Consider the following 22,867-nt stretch of genomic DNA (forward strand, 5'->3'; position numbering starts at 1 on the left):
TGCCTATAGAAAGTCTACACCCCCTTGAACTTTTTTCACATTTTGTTGTGTCAGTGCCTCAGAGTTCCATGCATTTAAATGAGGATTTTTTCCACTTATCTACACACCATACTCCACACTGTTAAGGGGAAAAAAGTTTTTATTGAGAAAAAGATTATATATTAAAAATACAAAACTGAAAGATCAGGAACTGCTGAATTTATCCTGAAATCATGTGAATCACTACAATTTAACACAGGTGGAGGCCACTTAACTTGGTGTGTGATTTTGAAGGCGATTGGTTACACCTGAGCTAATTTAGGATTGCTATTACAAGGGGGGTGGACACTTATCCAACCAAGCTATTTCAGTTTTTATTTTTAATTAATTTTCTACAAATTGCTAGAATATTTTTTTCACTTGGAAGTTGTGGGGTAGGATGTGTAGATCAATGAAAAAAAAATTTAATGCATTTTAATTCCAGGCTTAAGGCAACAAAAGGTGAACATTTTGAAAGGGGGTATAGACTTTCTATAGGCACTGTATTAAAATAAGTTTTGTCTGATTACTTTGTTGCTGCATTATATTGGCATATTGACTGAATTCAAGGGTAAGGGCCTTTTCCTTAGATTAGTCCTGTATGTATATCAGTAACAGGCTATAACAAACCAGCACACTAAAGGAGAATTTTGCTTGTGTTTTTTGGGGGTAGCTTTAGTTTTTTGCTGACATCTAGATGACATTTTAAATTAAAAGCACTTCCCAAAAAGTGCGTGGAATCATTATCCTTGCTTTCTCTAATGCACTGTTTAAAAAGACAAATAAAACAAAACACAAAAAAGCTTTGTGGATTCTTCTTATACCAGTTACTGGTATAAGAATGCACAGCCAATGAAAGAGAAGTAAAGTAGTAGTGGTCCTGGAACTAATAAAATGGTCTTGTCAAACTTCAGTTATTGTGACCTGCCTGCAGCCATACCCCAGGAGGCTTTGCATTATGCATGGCCATGTGCGATACCTCAAACCCATGCGTCATGGAGAAATATATTGCTCTAGCTTACCGAGCCCAGTAAGCTGTCAAAGTGTGTAAATTAAAATCTATTTATGGGCTACTGTACATAGTGTATAACGTCAAAATCCATCTCATTGAACTCTGACCCTAAAGCAGCACTGGTACATTAATAAAGTATGACTATTTCATAGAATCAGACACAGATGTGAATAACTACTTGTCAATTTTTTTTACTGTATTATGCATTTTCTGTATTTAAAGTGCTTTGTGATGGTGATCCACTATGAAAGGTGCTATATAAAATAAAGACTGACTGATTGATTGATTGATTTTAACTCTTACCAACAAACAAACACAAAGTGTTTCCAAGGCTGCAGTGACTCTGGTGGCTAAATCAACTAACCTGACCTCTGTAGACAAACTTACAACTTCTGTAAGCTGACTGCTACTGTAGCTGAACAGCTGATAGTATGTTATTCTACATGGGGAGTCAGTGACTGGGTGTGAAAACACAAATAAACACTGCTTCTTGTGTGGCCACTTTGGTTAAAGTAAAAGAATTGGTCATTAAAAACAAGCACCATGAGATTATTGGAAGTATTTCAATAATCACAGAACACAGCAATTTGACATTCAGGTACAATACAAAATAAAATAATTTAAAAAAAAAGTCAACACTTCAATACTGTGCACTTAAAATACACATTTAAATCTTTGTTCAATACATTTCATGTTGAAAAGTAAGAACACAATATTTAATACTGTAGACTTTTGTAGGCCTACTGTATATCACTTTCTTTTTCAGTCATCACATCCAGCTGACTTTTTTAAGCACCTCTGTAGTCTAACCAGAGCTCTTACAAACATGTCTTATAAATACAGCTGGTACACCAAAGTGTCACCATTACCCTGTCCTTCTGCAACACTCTGCCCCCAGTGGATGGAAGAAATTCAAGTTCAGGAGCATCGCTTATTAACGCCCAGGAGGCCAGCCCTCTAGTTTTCAGGTTACAGTAGTGTGAGGAGGAAAAACAATACCGATTCTGCCTCTAAACGAGAACAATTAATTAGTTACTGGTAGTTCATACCAATATCAAGTTTCTCTTTAATGCTTTAAACTTGTATAATTTCAATTTTAACACACATGAAAGCTGTAAACCAAAATCCTAACCGAAACAACGCTTTGTATGATTATTGTAACTGCAATAGTTTAATACAGTGTGTTCAGTTTTATTTGATTTCCATGTGTTTTCCTTAGTTTCTTATTTTCCCCCCCCTCTCACCACCATTCATGGTTATTCACAAGCTGTCAACAAATGCACGGGAGATGTAAATTTGTTGCCTTCCACCTCAACCTGTCTGTCTGTTTCAACTGTCATACAGTATTAGTTTCTGTCACAATCTTACCTAAGCATCCAAGCCACAGGAGACAATTTATGTAAGGACTTACTATATTGTAACAGCGGTCTTCTGCTGCTGAGCATTTGTTGTACTTGCAACCAAAAACAACAACAAAAAAAGATCAACATGTAAATGATTGCCCAGCTCTTCGATTAGTAATGTTTAAAGCTGATTATTGTGTTGCCTTTTTAGGCTGTACTAGGCTATTTTAAAATGACATTCCTCTCTAGCCCACCTCTTACTATAAGTCTTGCTAAAGTGGCTACAGAACATACAGTAAATCAGCTTTTACTTTGGCTTGGATTTGTGTCTGCAGCTGTTTTTATTCAATAACATGAGAACCACCACAATATACAGTATTGCTGGACTCCAGACTGCGACAAATGTTTTTTTTTTTTGGACAAATGTCTTTTTGCGGTTAGGCGCCAAATACTGCCTCTTGTAAACATGATCATACTGAAATGTCATTCTGGGACCATGACCGGGTAAACACATTAAAAAACGCACATCGTCTCTGACTTACTGTGCCACCATACTTCAGAGTAACGCATATCATTGGAGAAGGGAGGGGTTGAATTTCACTGCTTGCTTTTTTTTTTTTTTTTGTCGTGTGACATCACTGAGACAGGCATTTAATTTTCAAAGGGCGGATATATTTTATAGCAGCACGCAGAAACAAAACATGATATAATAACTTGTTTACAGCTAAGAAAAATGGGGAAACACTGTAAATCTGATGTATTTGACTCAAATATTAGAACATGTATTCAGTTTCATGTGTTTTAATTAGGGCTGTCACTCGATTAAAAATTTTGATTGGTTAATTTATGGGCATTAGTTGTTTAAAAATTGGTAGATTAAATCGGTAACGATTTTATAGCGGCTGTCCTGGATATTAATCCTTGCTCAAGGGCACAGCAGCAGTGTCCCCCACCTGGGATTGAACCCACAACCCTTCGGTCAAAAGTCCAGAGCCCTAACCACTACTCAACACTGCTGCCCTATGGCTGTCCTATTGGTTGATTTTATTTAATATAAAAAAATAAAATTATGCACGATTAAATTGTAAAAAAAAAAAAAAAAGAAGCGAGTAGATATAAGCAGATAGGCTATATTAATCGGGTACAGTTTTTTTCCTTATTACTGATAATAATGGAATTACTAACAATTATTTAATTTATAAATATTTATTTTAAGAAAATAAATCAAGAGTAGTGTCCATTATTGCTTAAAAAGACTCGGAGAATAAACGTGTATTATGTCATTACAATCACTCAAATGTCTTGTAATTTTTTCAACATCTGTATCTAAGCAGAATACATAATAATACTAAATAATATTTTGCATTAAAAAAACCAACACATAACTATTGTTCGAAATTGCTTGAATGCAACTGTTCATTTGAAGCTATTATTATTATTATTATTATTATTATTATTAATAAAAAAATTTTTACACAACTGTACTCACAAATGCTTGTTCACCATCACAACTGTTGCATGAAACTGGGGCAGAGGTTGCGCTAGCTTTTCTTTTCATTCCTGAAACGCACATGCCCAAAATTTTGCGTCCCATCCATCAAATTCATTTTAACACAAAGGCTAAGAAACTCCAGGGATGTGCATTTTTATGAATGTTTATACTCTATGGCATGTAGTAGTTTAAATCACTTTTTTCTTTGTTATACTAACAGCTTGCATGACAATGAGACGGGATTCTAAGCACTGTTTGTTGACTTCATCTATGTGTGTTTTAATATATTTCTGCATTCCAATAACAGCAACAGCATCGGCGTGTCTTTTAAGTGAAGATTTTTGAAAAATAAATTTGTTATACTAGTGCGGAAAACAACAAAAGCACAACATTAAATTAGGCGACTGCAAAAATGAAATGCGAGTTAAAAGTAGGAGCGGGGATGAACAATTCACATAATCTGTCAGCTCTGTTTGAAATAAAATTAAAAAGGGACCAGAATTAGGCTCAAGCAAGATATGAAGGTAAAAGCAAAGATTGTTTTGCAATTAACAGCTTTTTCTGAGTTTAATTATGAAACAGAATCAGCAAAATTTGTCACCTGATTAAAAATAAAACCCGAAAACTTCCAAGCCCTACTTTTGTGTGTGTGTTTGCATTTATTTTTTATTTCTTAGCCATATGGACCTCTTTTAATATGGGGCTGTAACAGAAATATAATTAATTTTGGTTGTAAATCTCCCTCCCGGCCTGTGAGGGCGCTAAGCAGCGAAAGTAGAGTTCTTTGGACGGGCTGGCCTGACAGTTCTTTCCCCGGGCCGGGAAGTCGGTCAGTCTGGAAGAAGGCGAGACTCCGTTGCAGGAACGTATTGACCTGGAAGGGAAACGACATATCAGCTGCAGATTGTAGAGACAGCTGCACTCGTTTACCAGGGGGTCATGCGTGATCGCATAAAAGGGGACTGAGAATCGCAATCTACTCCTTCGCTTAGTTAAAAGAACGAGAAACTGGAAGGACCAGGAGAAACCCATAAAAGAGAGAAAAAAGTATTTGTGAGTGTTTTTCTTTGTTTGTCGCTGTTAGTAATTGTCTTTTGTGAATCACTCGATGGCTAACACGTATCCAGAGCTGTCGCCTTGGGCCAGCACTACCCGGAACAACACTACACCAGAGTCACTGTATAATTGTTATCACCCACCACAAGCACTACTGCACGCACCTGGAGTGGTTACCGTGTACTGTATTATTGTGGGGCGGATAATGTTTGTTTACTATTTGGACTGCAATCCATTTATTATTGTTACCTCCATGCTTTACACATTGGTGTGTATTGCCGGAGGTTTATTGTTTGGTCGCCAGACCAAGAATTACAAAATAAAGACCCCTTTTCCAATACAGATTATAGTTTCCTGGCTTGTGATTATTTCTGCACTGCACTTGTTTTCAATCAGCAGCCACTTTGCCACAGGGGCATAACACATTATTTTAAAATAAAATACAGTGCACAGTGGGATACTATCATATTAATTTCCAGTGTTCATTGCGCTGCTAGGAACTGTACCCAAACTATTCTAATAGCATTAGTGTGTGTACGCATTACGCCCAACTAAACATGAAATCGTACTTCAGTGTGGGCGCTAGTTTGAGCTGGATTAATTAAAATGTTTTTGAGTAGTTCTCGAGATCAGTTATGTAGTGTGGACAGGGCCTAAAAGTAAATATCCTTAATATTGCTGGCAAAGCCAAAATGGAGGCTTATTACTTCCACCTACAGGACTGGAGTGTACCTTAATCAATGCTGTTATATTGCAGAACAGTTTTTTTTTTTCTTTTTAAACAAGCAAATATTTTACTGTCATTGCTGCAGTGTAATAGAATATGCATGTCTGCATCCCTTTCCATTCTGTGCGTCTAGGACGCTAAATTTTGCATTAACGCGACCTCTGCTGGGGTTACTGTATTCTGCTGGTGTTAATTATATACAGCACCTATCTACACTGAAGCATTTGCATATCAGCTGACAAGGTGACAAGGGTACAGCTGATATCCCATCATGCCTGTCTTCTTATAGCCTATACATGAACCCCCATTATCTCTGACAAGCACCTGGGTACATATTTTTACAAAAGGAATACATTTTTTTTTTGGTGCATATGTATAGCTATTATGTACTATATATCGCCTTACAGTACCATAATACACAAAAAACTGACAATGATCATACCCGAAAATAATGGGATGCACCTGTCGCCTGCTAACTTTGAAAACTCTGTTAGTAGCCCTGCTGATTCTGCATCTACAGTAGATACAGTCTCCACTAGTGTTGAAAATCAATAATTTGTTGAAGATAATTTAACTGCGTAGCAGCTTTCCGATTCAGACGACGTACCTCCACAGCCGAAAAAGCAAGCACAGCATTTTGAGAGCTTGTGGCTTCAAGAATGTCCCTGGTTACGTTACAATAATGAAAATTAGAAAATGTATTGCGAGTTTTGCACTAAAGCAGGGCCAGCTGTTGCAGGGAAAATTTATTTTATTTCTGGAACTGACCAATTTAAGAAAGAGACTGTGAAAAAGCACAGTGAAAGCAGAAAGCAAAAACATGCTAAGGACTGCGTTATTGAAAAATAAATGCAGAAAAAAAACTGCAGGGAATTAAATGCAATTCAATGCAGCTTATATGATTGCAGTAGAAGAACTGCCATTCACTAAATTTCACTCTCAGATTGTGCTAATGAGAAAGAATGGTTTAGAAGCATCTAAAACATATGACTATGATACAGCATGTGCTGAGTTCACATGAAATGAGGGGATTTACAGAAAAGGGTTCACAGTGCAAATTATGTTTCCATTCTGACTGACTGGAACAGATGAAGCTGGGAGAGATAAGGTAATGGTGTACTGTAAGTATGTTTGTGCAGGTGTGGTAGTGAATTTTCTGGTAGGCTTAGTTGAACTAGTTCACTATCATGCACAAGGAATCTTAAACACAGCCAAGAACTTGCTAAGAAATGTTGACAATGAATGTTCAGATTGGTGGCGAGACAAACTTTTGGAGCTGATGGTACCAGTGTCAATATGGGCACTATAGGTGCTCTCTTGAAAAGTGAGATTGGACAGCATATAATATAATTTCATTGCTTGGCCAATAGGCTTGAATTAACAATGTTAAGTACCCAAAGATCACTTTCAATGACTGAGAACGTATATGACCTTCTGCAATTGGTGTGAGGAGAAACATACTGTTCCAGTCTGAAAAGTAAGCGTGAGTTAAAAGCAATTGGTGCTGTTAGGCTGTACAATAAGGACACCTTTGGCTGTAAAGACACAGCACTGGCTGCCTGACATTTATCTTTTTTGGCAATCAAATGATGAGAACCTTGCCATTGGACAGGTACAATACCCTGCTGTGTATCACCACATGGAGCACCTTGTTTTTCCAGAAGCACCGACATTAAAAGGAAGAGCAAAGCATGTTCAATGCTTAGCCTTACACTCCAAAAGAATAGTCTAATTCTTCCCCAGTCTGTTGCCGCAATTGAGTATTGTCTCTTGACAATTAAAAGTTTGAAGGAAAAGCCATTAAAAAAAAAATGGCAAACTAGAGAATTTTTTTCAGCAAGTGGATTCCCAACCAGAGCCAGATCCACAGCAGCAGAGTCAGTCAGGCTGCAGCAGGGGCAGAGCCACCAGCAATAGATTTACCAGCATTACATTTCAGGATAAACTTAAGGGTCCACAGACCTATGACATTTTAAAAAATGACCTAAAGACACATATTGAAAAAATTGTTGAAATCACAGTTAGGGGGTTTGAGTACAGGTTTGGCAACATGACTCATTAAATCCAAGCTACACAACTGACAATGGGGCAACTGTTGAAGATTGAAGAGAATCAGTGCAGAGGGCCCTTCCCTTGAAAAGTTTGATCCAGAGCCTTGTGTTAAGCGCTGGCTTCCCTCAGGTAAAAGAAAACTAAGACCAAATTACTAGGGGTGCACCGATAAAGATTTTCTTGGCCGATACCGATAGACGATGGTTGTTTACCCATAATGGCCGATACTGATAGGATACCGATAATAATAGACAGTGCAGGTAAGCGATTGTAAACTACTAGAACATGGCATATGGTCTATATTTAAACTGTTTTATAATTATAAATGTAAACAAAATGAACGATATTGTTTACTTGTTGTATTTATGGCAAAAATGAACAGGAATTGTTTGTTGAATTTATTTCAAAAAATGAATACAAAGAATAACATAGTATTATATTGTGTGCTTGACAGCCATTTATACATTTGTTTTACAACAGTCACACAAAAAAAACATTTTGCATTTGTACTAGCAAAAATATGTAAATGTGACATTTTTTAATAGCCACTTGCTGTCAAACATTGCATATATTGCAACTTAAACTATCAGTGTTATTTAGGATTCAACTTATTTATTTTTTTAAGCATCAGAATAATATTCTACTCGCAGTTCATTGTTGGATTTAATGTCTGTTCAAGTCTGTTCTGCACACAAACTCGCTACCCTATTGTTGTCTTAAGATATTTAAACAAAATCCAAACACCGCTATTTTGAGACGTATTTACTGCATTTTGGTCACACGTCACACAGTCCTGGGAAAATGAGTGTCTCAGTGTTATGGTGTCATTAGTAAGCGTGCCTGACCAAACATTAAATTCTGTGCTGGAAGAAATTCAAGCATGAATATCGGTGTACATTAAAATCGGCTAAAATAACAAAAACTGCCGACAGCCGATTGTGTTTTTTTCCCTTATATCGGTGCCATGCCGATAGGCTACTGATTATTATCGGTGCACCCCTAATAATTACACATCTTGGCCAAGTGATGCAGACATTTCAACTGTTGGCGACACTGAGATTGTGAATAAGAAGAGATTTGCTAGTTCAAAGGCTTAAGTTAAGGGCAAATTCCAGTTAGTTCAGAGGGATGAGTTAAGGAACACATTGCCAAAAGGCAGAACTGCAGGAAATTTGAAGTTCACTTTTAAAGTGAAATGAGGAAGAAGAGAACGGTTACACCAGCAGCATTTCAGGACAGGCGCAGTGTCAGAACAGCAGATCGCACAGGGGGCAGGTGCAGCGTCAGAACAGCAGATCACACGGGGACAGGCGCAGCATCAGAACAGCAGATCACATGGAGGACAGGCGAGGCCGAGTGTGCCAGGGAGCATAGATGAACAATGAGGCAGCAAACCAGCGAGTACAAACATTACATTTCTTAAAGTGGCACCCAACAATTGGATTTGGTGCACAGAATTTTTGGCCTAGTAGCCATTGGCTCCTCAGGCAAAAAGTTTGTCTGGAACCCTGTATTGTTATTTGCTACTAATTTATAATATTTCTTTTCTTTTTCTTAAAAGTGTGGCACAGGGACCATTCATAATTACCACTTAAGGAACTCAAGTCAGTAATTAGGACTTCAAATCACACCCTCATTAAGCTTAGAAGACTGCACTTTCATGTGATCATACAGAATAATAATTGCTTAATAAAGATTTCCCAAGCTTCTCTAATTTACACAGTTAAACAACTGTCCCAGGAAAAACTAAGTGTTACATCTCATTAACCCAGTTTTTATTTAAGGTCAGGGCTACTTAAAATATAACATTTGAAAAAACAACATTAACAGATTTCCGCCTAATTTCCAAACACTGTTGATATTCGGTGGTCCAAAACTGAAATCAGTGATTAAAACAAGGTCACAGCCAGTTTGCAAAGTACATACATTTATTCCAAGTCAAAATAAACTGATTACATTCCCGATAAAGACAGCATGCTGGTTAAGTACCAAACTAAACTGTGGAGGGGGGCCTAAAACTCCTTTTTGTTTCTTGCCAGCAGCAGTTTACACAATACTTTAGACAGCTCACGTGTCTTAATCAAAATTCCTAATGGTAACCCCGCTGTTAAAACAACATGAGCTTGGTTAAGCTTTTTAACTTCCATTTCAAATGTCTAATTCTCTCAATTTGTTCAAATAAGACGATGGATAAAAAATAGATGCAGACCCTGCGGAAGTCGAGTGTTAATCCAACCTAATGAATGTGAAAGTGCAGTAAAATCACTGAAGAAATGGATTAGTCTGAAATCTACAGTACATGGTTTCATGTTTGTTTCTTTGTACTACTGTACAGGTTAATTGTACTGTTTAAGGTACTGTAGTAGGCTAGTATTAATTTGGGGGTGGAAGCAAGTGGGTTTATAGAGTTTCTACATTTTGTTTCTTCAGAATTTCCGAATATACCATATTCTGCCGAGTCAACTCCCCGGGGGCGTAGAGTTGCTGTTAAGGCAAAAGTGGGGAGGGGTGCTGACTCAAGACGGACGAAATAAGAAGCAATATTACTGTAATATTTAACATTAGCAGGCAGATTATGTTTTGAATTAAGCAAAGATTCAAAAGGCACAGCACACAGTTACGTTAAAGAATCAAGAAATACAGTTAACATTTAAACGGTAAAATACAAAGTAAACGGTTTGCCTGAAGAAAAAGAAAGGCAAAGTCCACTGAGTGTAATGTCATTCTACGTTTAGAATTAGGCATGTTTAAAATTCAAAAGGTAAAAGCACAGTACAGTTACGCTAAAGAATCAAGAAGTGCAGTTAACATGTATTAACACTAGAACCACCACGGCAGTCATTTTTATAGTTTTCACTTTTAAAATTTAAAATTACACTGCTTGTGTGAAAGATACACGGTTGTCCGTTCTTGACTTTTCCTCAATACATGTACATGAAATACCCTGATGGTGTTTGAAATGCAGGATTGTAAAAAAAGAAAAAAAAAGTTATAATCCCCACTACCTTTGACTGCCTTTTACAACACATGTTTTTACTGACTATAACCTACAATATTCTATTTTATTTTTGTATACAAGCCTGTTGTTATCTCTACAGGACTTGGCAGCCTTTGTTTTGTACAAGGAATGCACCAGTTTTGTATGTACATATACCTGTTTACACACTAGTTTCTTTTGAAATGTTTATTTTATTATAGTTTTTTGAAGTAGTGCTTTATATGTGGGAAGTTAGAAAATAATCAGTTATGTTTCATTTAAATACGGCGTTTCCGCTGTGCAGATGTTTGACATGACATGCTTGAATAAAACTTGAGTTGTATCCGATAGTTTGTCTTTCATTTTAATATTGATGTTGTTTAAAAAGTAACCATCACAATGACTGCCGGTGGCGGTTTTAGGTATGAGTGTAACCACGGCGGTTCTCGTGTTAAATGGTGAAATACAAAGTAAAGGGTTTGCCTGAAAAAAGGGTGCTGTGTAAGTCCACTGTAATGTAATTTTTAAAATTCATAAAACACACATTAACTTTTAAAGCTGAAGTCGTTTGTAAAAAAATAAAAAATAAATAAATAAATAAAAATTTGGATTGTAGCTTAACAGGAAAGCGTAAATCAACCTGACTCAGAGTCTACATTGTCGGATCCAAAACAAAAAGTGCTTACAATTCAATCAATGCACAGAGAAACTACTGTACTGCACAGCTTGTTCTACTCACTTGAAGAGCGAGATTTGAAATCTCAGGCATTATTTGCGCATGGTTATTTTAATTTTCTTTGCTCATGGTTATTAGAAACGGTGAAAAATTGACATTCATTCACTAAAAGTGGGGGTGGGGAGATAGATCAAACATGGGCGTTGATTCTAATTTTAAATAGCTTTCAAAACCAGCAATCTTTCTATTTTTCAAATTGGGAGCACATACAGTGACTATCAAAAGTATTCACCCCCCTTGGACTTTTCCACACTTTATTGTGTTACAATATGGAATCAAAATGGATTTAATTAGGAGTTTTTGCCACTGATCAACACAAAAAAGTCCAGAATGTCAAAGTGAAAAATAAAATCTACAAATTGTTCTAAATTAATTACAAATATAAAACACAAAATATTTTGATTGCTAGCATTCTAGATCACTTGCACATGCTGGAAAAAAAATACTAGAACCACATGATAGCATTCGCATATCGTGAAATAATGTAAAATTTGGCACGACACTGGCAACACTTTACAGACGGCCAATAGTACCAAACGTAATGCAGCATGCAAATAGCGTTTGGTACCTAAACGCCAATCAATGGAATAAAATGGTTAAATAATACTTGTGTATGGTGTTTCTTTTGCCCACTAACAATGATTGGTATGTATAGGGTTTATTGTATCTTTAATATACAATAAACTTGATTGTCCATGGCTTATTTTTTTTAATTGTGTTAAGAAACATGATACTAGTATCCACATTTTGTTTCAATTTAAGCGATGACTGGCACTTGCTTACAATCTGCCCAGCATTACGGAATACCTGCTCACTAGGGACTGACGTTGCCTGAATGCTTAATGCTTCTGACCAAAGAAACAACTTTTGGAACTATATTGGTTGTTTTTCTTCATTTTTACTTGGGGGTAGTTCAGATGAATAAATCCAGATTTTGTTTGAAGTTTTGTAGGGTGCCATCTCCAGAGGTCGCGTTTACGCAGAATTCTGTGTTATATAAAGGACATTTTAATAAAAAACGCATGGTGAGCTCAATCGCATGCAGATTCAGAGAGTCACACCTGAGGGGAGCAGAGAATCTCTGCGCGTAATGCAAAAAACTGCGGATTCAAATTTTAATAAAAAATAAAAGCTTTGCACCCTTTACACAAAAACGGTTGATAGTTGTCAAACGATACATTGATAAATCGCCTCCTCCATTACTATTATAAACACATATACAAACATAAGTTTTCCTACAGAAACGTAGCTTCAGCTATTCTGATCCATATGGTAGTCTACGAACTGATTTCAAATACCAGCACTTTAGGTTAATGATATAAAAATGATATAGTAAATAAAGCAATTTTTCCCCCCAAATAAAAACTGTTGGCTGTAAATGGTAGAAATGTAATGCAAATATTAAACTTAAACCTGCAGTGCCCGAGCAAACGTGACTAATGCATAAAAGCCAAGCTCCCACTTGTTCAGAATACACAAACCAATAGCAGTTTCAAGAAGTACTGCATCTGGAGGACCAAGATAAACAGCGCAAAATTTCAGGAAAAAAATCTGTAAATATTTTTTAAAAGTGGTAATTACAAAACACACACACACCCACACACACAAAACTGCAGCTACTGTACAGAAATGATCTATGAAACAAGAATTGTCCAACCACAATTGTAGAAACCCAGTTCCTACGAGATTAATTAGCATGGAATTACCCAGGAGTTTCAAATATAAAACCAAAGTGATCCCCCTCCAGTAATGTACTTGACAGGGCAAGCTTTTAGAATCAGTTAATACAGCCCAATTACCTTGCTTAAGAAGAACACTTCAAGAGTACTGACTCTCATCTGAGCTATGATAGTCTGTTTGAAATACCACATTGCTCGATAAAAGTAGAATTTCCATTATTTCCTCTTGTTACTGAATAAATCACATTAGCCACAGGGCTGGGACAGAGAGAGCTCTTGGAATTTCAAAATAAAGGCTTGCTTCCTTGGGCAGACATTTAAACTATTAAAGCAATAAAACTGAAACACTGGGGGAATTACCAATGCTTTGGCTACAGACATCTTATGTCATACTGGTTAATGGTCTTTTTTTATCAAGATAGTATCTCATAGTTTCAATATTAAATCTGATGAGATCCGAGTTCCTGTTTGTTATTGCAGATTCACACACTGTTTTAATACTTTAAGGTAAAATTATGACAAAAACATGTGCCAATAAAGATTTACTAAGTGTCAAATTATTAATAACATAAGAAAATAAGAACGTTTACAAACGAGAGGAGGCCATTCAGCCCATCTTGCTCGTTTGGTTGTTAGTAGCTTATTGATTCCAGAATCTCATCAAGCAGCTTCTTGAAGGATCCCAGGGTGTCAGCTTCAACAACATTACTGGGGAGTTGGTTCCATACCCTCACAATTCTCTGTGTAAAAACGTGCCTCCTATTTTCTGTTCTGAATGCCCCTTTATCTAATCTCCATTTGTAACCCCTGGTCCTTGTTTCTTTTTTCAGGTCAAAAAAGTCCCCTGGGTCGACATTGTTTAGGATTCTGAATGCTTGAATCAGATCACCACGTAGTCTTCTTTGTTCAAGACTGAATAGAATCAATTATTTTCGCCTGTCTGCATACGACATGCCTTTTAAACCCGGGATAATTCTGGTTGCTCTTTGCACTCTTTCTAGAGCAGCAATATCCTTTTTGTAACAAGGTGACCAGAACTGAACACAATATTCTAGGTGAGGTCTTACTAATGCATTGTAAAGTTTAAACATTACTTCCCTTGATTTAAATTCAACACTTCTCACGAGCATCTTGTTGGCCTTTTTTATAGCATCCCCACATTGTCTAGATGAAGACATTTCTGAGTCAACATAAACTCCTAGATCTTTTTCATAGATTCCTTCTTCAATTTCAGTATCTTCCATATGATATATATAATGCACATTTTTATTGCCTACGTGCCTATTATTATTTTTAATTAGTAAGCTTATTCTGCACATAAGATTCATGCAATAAAGTGACTGGTTGCTCCAGATCCCCAGATTCCAATGCTCTCAATAATGTATTTGATAAACTATTCTCTAAATAACAATAAAAATGGCCTCATAGTTACTACTACCGTACAAATGATTGGCAGACAGACAGGCCTCTCCAAATATTCCTAAAGTACATGCAGTGTGAATGTAACGTGATTCCCGTGAGCGGGCGTCGTCACCACGCTGCATTCCTGCAGCTTTCACTCTGTCTTCACCCTACTCTCATGCCACATTCTTATTGTGGTCAATGAGGGAACTGCAGCATTACAGACAGCAACATGTGTTGAATGGATGTAAACACAGGGCACGAGAACGGAGGGCCATCTGATAAAGCGGAGAGGGAAGAGAGTTGTTTAATAATAACTGTAATTTTGTAATTTCATTATGTGCACAATACATTTCTGCTTTTTCCCCCATAGGTTTCTTTTTATTGGATTCTGTTTCAATATACAGTATTACTGGCTTGTAATGGTTATATTCAATATCAATCTTGGTAGAATACTTCCTTTTCTTTCTTAATTCGGTCAATACAAAACAAATAAGTAACTGTACAGAAAAAATTAAATAAATCCAGCAGTCAGTGTAACTGTGATCCTTCCAGATCGCCATTTGTAATATTCCGATTAATTCTGCAATTCTAAAAGAAATAGAAAGATAACAAAGACATCAGCCACATTCGATTTTAAGCTGTTGTGATGTTTGATAGAAAGATATAGATTTTTTTTCTTCTAGTGACAGTGCTAAATAAGAGAATATATCATAACATGTACTGTGAGGACTCGAGTGCTTTTTTTCCTCTAACATTTTTAACAATTAAAATTAGTAGGCTAGATGCTGTTTACTGTCATTATGTTTTCACCACTGTGTGAGAAATTTCAAACTAGATAAACAAGATACCTAAAATAACAAATCTTTTTTGGTCTTATTTCTTTATTATTATTTTTTTTTTTATTAAACCAACTTAAATGCAGTAAGTGTTTGTTGTCTGGTTTAATGTATTGTGATATTGTCTGTATCACTGTGACGTGTGTGTGCACCAAAATCAATAGCGGACTGGTACGTTTCGTTTAAGCGCACGGTGGCAAAAAACAAAACAAGCCTAGCTCCTCTGGAGCCTACTTACAACTTCCTTTTACCATAAACTAATATCAGGGAAGGCTGAGCACTTTTACCCTGTGAATAACCGATAGTCAGTTTACCAAACAATACCTTTTCTTTCTTTGTACTGGCAAAATGCTCCCAATCATCACCATCAAAACCTCTCGCTCCCACGGTCTGCTACTTGCTTTTATGCAGGCTTAACTACCTCCCCCCCCCCCCAGCTGCACCTGATAATTGTTTGGCAACTGGCGATCATTCTAGCTCCCCGTTGCCTGTGAGCCCAAATGCCTGCCAGCCGCCGCTCACCAGGGTCCTAATGCTCTTGTATTACCATAAAATCTGTAAAATGTAATATATATATATTTTTAAGTTTAGTTGTTGCCAATTATTTTTTATTATTTTCTACCATTTGGAATGGGCAATTATTTTATTATGCTCAGCTCACCGCTACCACCCCTGCACTGACTCGGGAGGGCGAAGACGAACACACGCTGTCCTCCGAAGCGTGTGCCGTCAGCCGACTGCTTTTTTTCACACTGCGGACTCACCATGCAGCTATCAAAGAGCTACAGCGTCGGAGGACGACGCAGCTCTCAGGCAGCTTACAGGCAAGCCCGCGGGCGCCCGGCCAGACTACAGGGGTCGTTAGTGTGCGGTGAGCCGAGGACACCCTGACCGACATAACCCTCCCTCCCCCCAGGCGGCGCTCGGCCAATTGAGCACCGCCCCCTGGAAGCTCCCGTTCTCAGTCGGCAAAAGAATAGCCTGGACTCGAACTCGCGACATCTAGACTATAGGGCACATCCTGCACTCCACGTGGAGCACCTTTATGTGCCACTCAGGAGCCCCACCATCACAGTATATTGATCTAAAGTTATACTACGTTTAAAAAAACATTGTTTTAGAAAACAAAAAAATAACTGACAAAAAAAACATAATTTGTTAAAATTGTTAGTTGTTTTTAAAATCCAAACTGCCACTTGCAAATCCAAACGTATGGATAAGCTTACAAACATTAACAAAAAACAAAACATTGTTTTGCACACAAATTAACGCACTGTACAAGAAATGAACACACAAACAACCCTCTGGAGCTTTAATAATTGTAATGTGTTTGTTTGCGCTGCTGGAGTATAATTGTCCGTGTGTCCAGCTACAATACCAGCCTTTTATGTTAGTAGGGTTATTCAAAATACAACTGACTATTATTACTGTAAGCTTGCACATTTTAAATACATTGATGATTTTATTCAGACAATTTTTTTTTCTACAAGTTGCTTAGTTACCTGCTTAGTCAAACTCTCCCTTATGTAATCATCTAATGTATTGTCTCGCTGTTATTTGAGTGTGATCTTATTTGCCACTGATTTTATAACTGCTCTTATCTGTAATGTGACATTATGCAATGTGATACTCTGTACTGTAACATTTTATAATGTGATATTTTGTAAGGTGGTATTTTGTACTGTTATATTTTGTAATAATTAAACGTTGCCCTGGACAAGGGCGTTTACGAAGAAATAAATAACTGGGATTTGTATAGTTGGTTAAAGGATTTATGGTGTGATGTGTTCTGTGCGAAATATGTTTAAACATATTAGTGATGCAGAAAATAACTTAAAACAGATGTGGCAATGAATTAACAAAGTTAAGTGAAACAAATCTAGCTTTAAAACTCCTACATACGGTGGGTTTTTTTGTGCATTTTCAAATTAACATATTAAACTGCAAGAACTTCACTTTGCATTTCAGGCTGTTATCATGGTACTTGTGTTTAGACACTAAACAGCTTTTCTTTAAAGAGTGCATCCTTGTTTATCTTATACAAACATGTTTTGCAATGATGTATTTGCAAGTCACATTAATATCTCAAAATCTATGTCATATTTCAATTTTGACAAATGAAAAATGTTGGATTAACCGGGTCAAAGTGAACTAGTATTCACAGAAAAACATTGCAAATCCGAATGTCAATAACTTGATGCCCCTGTGATTTCCCAGCACAGTACTGGACGCTGCAGAACACTGCCTGCCGAGCTGAATAAAGCCCAGAATAAAGAAAAGGAGAGACTCACTCTCGAAACTAGGAGGGCTATCCTTGTCTGTTCTTAAGAATTACTATTTGGCTGCAAGGCTATATTCAGTGAAATACTATTTTTTTAAAATGTTAATGCTGGATGTACCCACATGAAACCAGCTGGAAAGCAATCTGACTATTCACGCCTAACTGGTCCCAAAAAAAAAAAAAAAAAAAAAAAAAAAGTTTAAGCATTTCAAATTAAAAAACGACAGCAATTTTACATATACTAAATGTCTGGCATAATATTTAAAAATGTTTAGGATTGGACAATGCTTATTTAAAACTGGAGGATATTCCATCCACAAAATAGAAAAAGTTTGGTAGCAACACTGCAGGACATCTCTCAAAATGACACTGTCCTTTGACACAGCAATCAGTCACAATACAATATAGCAAAGGAACTCCTTCAGTTCTTTAAAATAAGACAAGTCCTCAAAATGACCACAATATATGATTGCTGCATGCCAAGCAGTATTTAAAAAAAAAAAAAAAAAAAAAAAAAACACACACCCCATGAAACTGCAGAGTGCAAATAAAAATGAAAGTATTAAAAAAAACGACAATATTAGCCTAACACGTGCCCTTTTTACAAACAATATAGTATCCCAAAGTTCTCTTACAATAAAATATATAAAAGACATCACAGAAATAAGAAACAAGCAATAAAATGCATACAACTAAAAAAAATATATATATACATTAAAATCAGACAAAATAGCTGGTCTCAAATAAAAAAATTAAGATGACAAAATGTATGCAAAAAATAAAGAAAAGGAAGGCTTGATATTATAGCAGGGCTTGAATTTCATTTTTGTGTGCTGGGGGATTTCCCAGCGCACAAAAACTTTGAGAGCTAAACAAAGCAATTTAAATGCAATACATAGAAGAGAGGAAACTCCAATCTGAATCAGCAAAAAAGTCCTGTAAAAGATTACAAAACTAAAATATCTGTTTATATATATATATATATATATAGTAAAAGATCCACACCACTTGGTTCGTTGCCCCTTTAAAAACGTGACCCAGACACAGAACTTTGATTTTAAGCGCTATTGCGCAGTTTAATTTTCACAAAACAAACAAACCAAAACAAAAGCCTAGCTCAACGGAGAGCCTACCTACACTTCAACAGGTCCCTGACTCACCCACAGGACAGCTAAGCCGTTTACCTGTCAACAACACGTTTACAAATAGTTTACCTTTTATTTTTTTACCCAGCCAAACTCTTCTTCAACCAGCTCTCTGGTGATCTCCCTTTAATGAGCTGGAAGCTCTCTTTTTATAATATGTGGCTGTTCCCAATTAACACCAATTACCTTGTTTGGGAACAGCCACATTCTCACATGTTTTTGGCAGGGACAGGAATTAACCCCGTCCCTGCCAACCACCACCAAAACACAAACAATACCCAAACTATTTACATTTAGAGCCCTTGTTCCGTTACAATATATATATTTTTTATTTTACTTCATTCATCATTCACACTGGTGTTGCTTTAAAATAAGCTGCTTTCATGAGACCTAACAGTTGTTCATCACTGTGAGATAGAGCACTCTCCATTGCTTTTGCCATTGCCCGACGTGAAGTTTTTGCATGCAGCAGAAGAACAAGGTGCATTCACTTTTTTTAAACTCTTTACACTCAGCCCTATTTCCGTCTGTTTTTCACTGTTTTCATTTGTGTATGTTTAACTACTGGATAGTTTGTACTGCATGCATGTAACATATCAAATGAAAGGCCACAAAATTCTTTCACATTATATAAGTTGCAACATGATCAGGCATACTATATGTGGTAGAGATGAGTATATGTTATAAAAAACGCTTTTAAAAAAAAATCATGTTTGGTCACTGCTATATATATTGTAATCATAGATGGCTAAAAAAAAACAAAAAAAAACACTGCACCATTGAACCGCAATATGAAATGAACATGGGGGGGAAGCTGAGCTTCTAAGCTTTCCAACAATATCACCCCTTTCAGTCTAGCTGCTACAATGACGGAGCAATAGACTCAAACCTAAGCTGTGAACTCTGTCACATGATGAGAGGCTTAACTGCGCACAGTGGTCAGTTTTTCAGATTGATAGCGAAACATTTAGTCCGTTATCAGCAAAAAATAGGGTCGGTCGGGTAACCCGAACCACACACATTTTTTTATTTGGCCTGAGCATTGGTTCCTACAGCACTTGTAAATACAGAAGACATTTTGAAAACAATGTGTACCAAACCAAATACCAGCAAAGCTACTTCATACTGTAGATAGAAGCTCCAATTTGCTGACCATTTTCAACCTCATTAAAAGTTTCCAATACAACACACCAAGACAATGCATATTAAGCCTCAAGTCTCCAACTTTTTTCTTCACAAAACTCGCATTTCCAATTAAAGATTGCTAATGATGATCGTTCTATCGAGGAAGGGGAATAAAACATTTGGATAATTGTGGCTGAATACTTTTGAAATGGTCAGAAGAATGCCTGACTGCATTAAAGGCCAACTTTGAGGATTTCTGATCACAGACTTTGCATACTGTATTGATTCCACTGCTTTAAAAGCAGGAGACGACAAACAGCTCAATGCGTTCCCCCAGAGAGAAAATCAATTAAAACAAAGACTGGGAAGTTTTCTGATGATGGCAAGTACTGTGGTTGAGATATAGCTAGTGTAGATGGCTGGTTAAATAAACACACACAGGTCAGACTTAAAAGTAAAATTCAAATCCATGTAGGGCTGTGCTTGAAGGTTCGTTTGCTAGCCAGGAATTCGAAAGTAGATTTAAACCTTCGAAGGTTTGTCAGGTGGCATTCACGTACTGTGTGGGTTTTTTTTAATTTTTTTCCTCCGTCAACAGAATCTGTTTGACAATATGTGAATACTATAAATCACACATGAAATGTCACTCGCAGGCAAACACTGGATTTGTATAATGCATATTATGTAAATAAAAGTTGTTGTGTTAAAATTCACTACCTAATCGTTATACATAGCAACTCTATATGGCACCGCTGCTGTGTATGGAGCAGGGTATAGTATCCAAAGCACTGGGGGGGGTTCCTATAGTGGTTGTAGTGCTTCAGTAAACTATGTACTGAATACCTAGTGTACAAGACAGTGTAAGAGAAGTGCTATGGTAGAATATTTGAAACATATATCGGATATAAACTAGTAGCTATGGTGACATCACCAGTAAATTATGCAAATTAGTACCATCGAAGGTTCGAACCTTCCTTCGGTAATGTGTTCCGAACCTTCGAAGGTCAAAATGTACCTTTCATTGCAGCCCTAAATCCATGAACATAAGGTGCCGTTATAATTATGATCCTTCAGCATACAGAAAATGCTACCTTTATATCAAACTCTGCTGACTGCAAAAGCATGTACTTGTTCATAAGCCAAAAAAAAAAAAATCCTGAAATGTCTACAGTGAACAATGAAGACTGTTCAGAGATGCAGAGGAGGTGTGTCAGCCAGCTTATCTACAGTACTGGTTGACTACAGTAAATGTTAACAACGTATCCAAGCGCATTCAGTATTTTAACTAGCAATAACAAACTTTGACCTTTATTTCAAACACACTGTAATATAACTAGCCTACTACACTAACACATGTGCCCCTAAGTCAGCAGCGGCTTTGTTACCACTGTAGCTACCCTACGACTCTGAAAGTCTCTAGACATATTACTGTATTGTATACCACATACTACGCAAGTAAAAAATGCATTTGAAAGTTGTGTGCCCCTCAATCATGTTATGTTCTACATTAAAATAAGATTTCTGGGTTAGCCTGTGTAACCTGCTTTATCAGACACCAGACACTAAATAAACTAGTAAGCCAACATTGTCAATGCTACACAAGCTTTCCTCTTCCCAGAAGCTTTCTGGCCTCTTTTTTTACTGTAGTTATGAAACAGCCATCCTCCTGCTACTATTGTACCTAATACACAGGCCACTTTGAAAACAAGTTTGCTTTCATTTTGCAAGTAATAAACTGCTGTAAACTGGATGGTGCTGGCACTTAGTAATGTAAAGACAGTTTGACTGATCTAGCCTACAGTACATTACACACGTCTATGGTAGGCAAACAATAAAAAAAAAAGACTGAAGAGCAGCTTAACATATTTGAGACATACCATATATGAATAACTGCAATAATATAAAGCTATTGCTGAAGGTAAGGGGACACTAACATGAATAGCTTCAAAATAAGAATTTCATCTGATACTTTGTTTTAAAAAATTGATATCAAGTCTTAAAGAAAAAGTTGCAGTTAACATACTATGATAGCTACAGTATTGAATTAGTACTTTATTTAATACAACCTCAATAAAGCCCAGTGATCTGGTGCGGCTTTCTGTTAATTAAAAGGCATTTGAACACGGTCAGACATCTCTTGCATACATTATATTGCTAGTGCTACATTATGATTTAATTAAATTCCAAAGGGCATAGGACTAGTAAATGATCTCACATCTTAGTTACTGCAAAAACATTAATATGGAATTCCCTCTGGGAACATTGCTATTTCTGCTTCTGCTGTGTATAAATACTTTCTTTCAGCTGAAAAATTCATGAATACAGCCATATAGACTTTATGTTGTGTGTCTACTGACAAATAACTTGGCTGCTACAGTAGGTGGACATACTGTAGCATCAAAGACCTTAAAGTTAGTTGGCTTTAAAGAGTAAGTAGCAGGGTTCTGAAACATACAGCATTATCCTGTACATTCCCACGCATTGCTACAACGGTTTAAATAACGCACCTGTAATTTCTCTTTTCATTGTTAACATCCTGACAACTTTTTACACTTCTAAGTTTAAAATCTGTTTCAAAGGTCTTTTCAACATGTCAGTTCCAGTGAACTCGGGTTTGAGATCAGGGGTGCGTCCTCTGATCACTGCTGGAAGAGCGGTTAGGAAAAACAAATCTGGCTTGTGTGTTACGTATGACATCATGGGTCGTTACTGCTGTGTTATCGGTTTGGCAACATGGGCAACAATCCTTACACTATCAGCTATAATAAAATACACCTTGTTTTGTTGAGCTTTGTTCTGTTGCATTTGTTTTCATAAAATCATAGCTGCCAGGACAGCCTGTTCCTGACCTCTTCCATGAGGTAGTGACACCGTCCATCTGTGAGGAGGAGCAGCAATGCACTGAAAATGTCTCCAAGAATACTGCTTGCCTGAATAAAGTAAATGATCCTCTGCTGTTCAGATTCACTAATTTGATCTTTTAA

The 22,867-nt window shown here is 36.8% G+C and overlaps 1 protein-coding gene across 2 annotated transcripts in view; it reads right to left on the reverse strand.

Annotated features, from left to right (window-relative positions):
- Positions 1-22,867, reverse strand: part of LOC131738070 (nectin-3-like) — a 141,538-nt gene that overhangs the window by 104,217 nt on the left and 14,454 nt on the right. The gene's annotated exons all lie outside the window — the stretch shown is intronic.

The sequence above is a fragment of the Acipenser ruthenus genome, chromosome 9, assembly GCF_902713425.1.
Source record: "Acipenser ruthenus chromosome 9, fAciRut3.2 maternal haplotype, whole genome shotgun sequence".
In the NCBI taxonomy this organism is placed as follows: Eukaryota; Metazoa; Chordata; class Actinopteri; order Acipenseriformes; family Acipenseridae; genus Acipenser; species Acipenser ruthenus.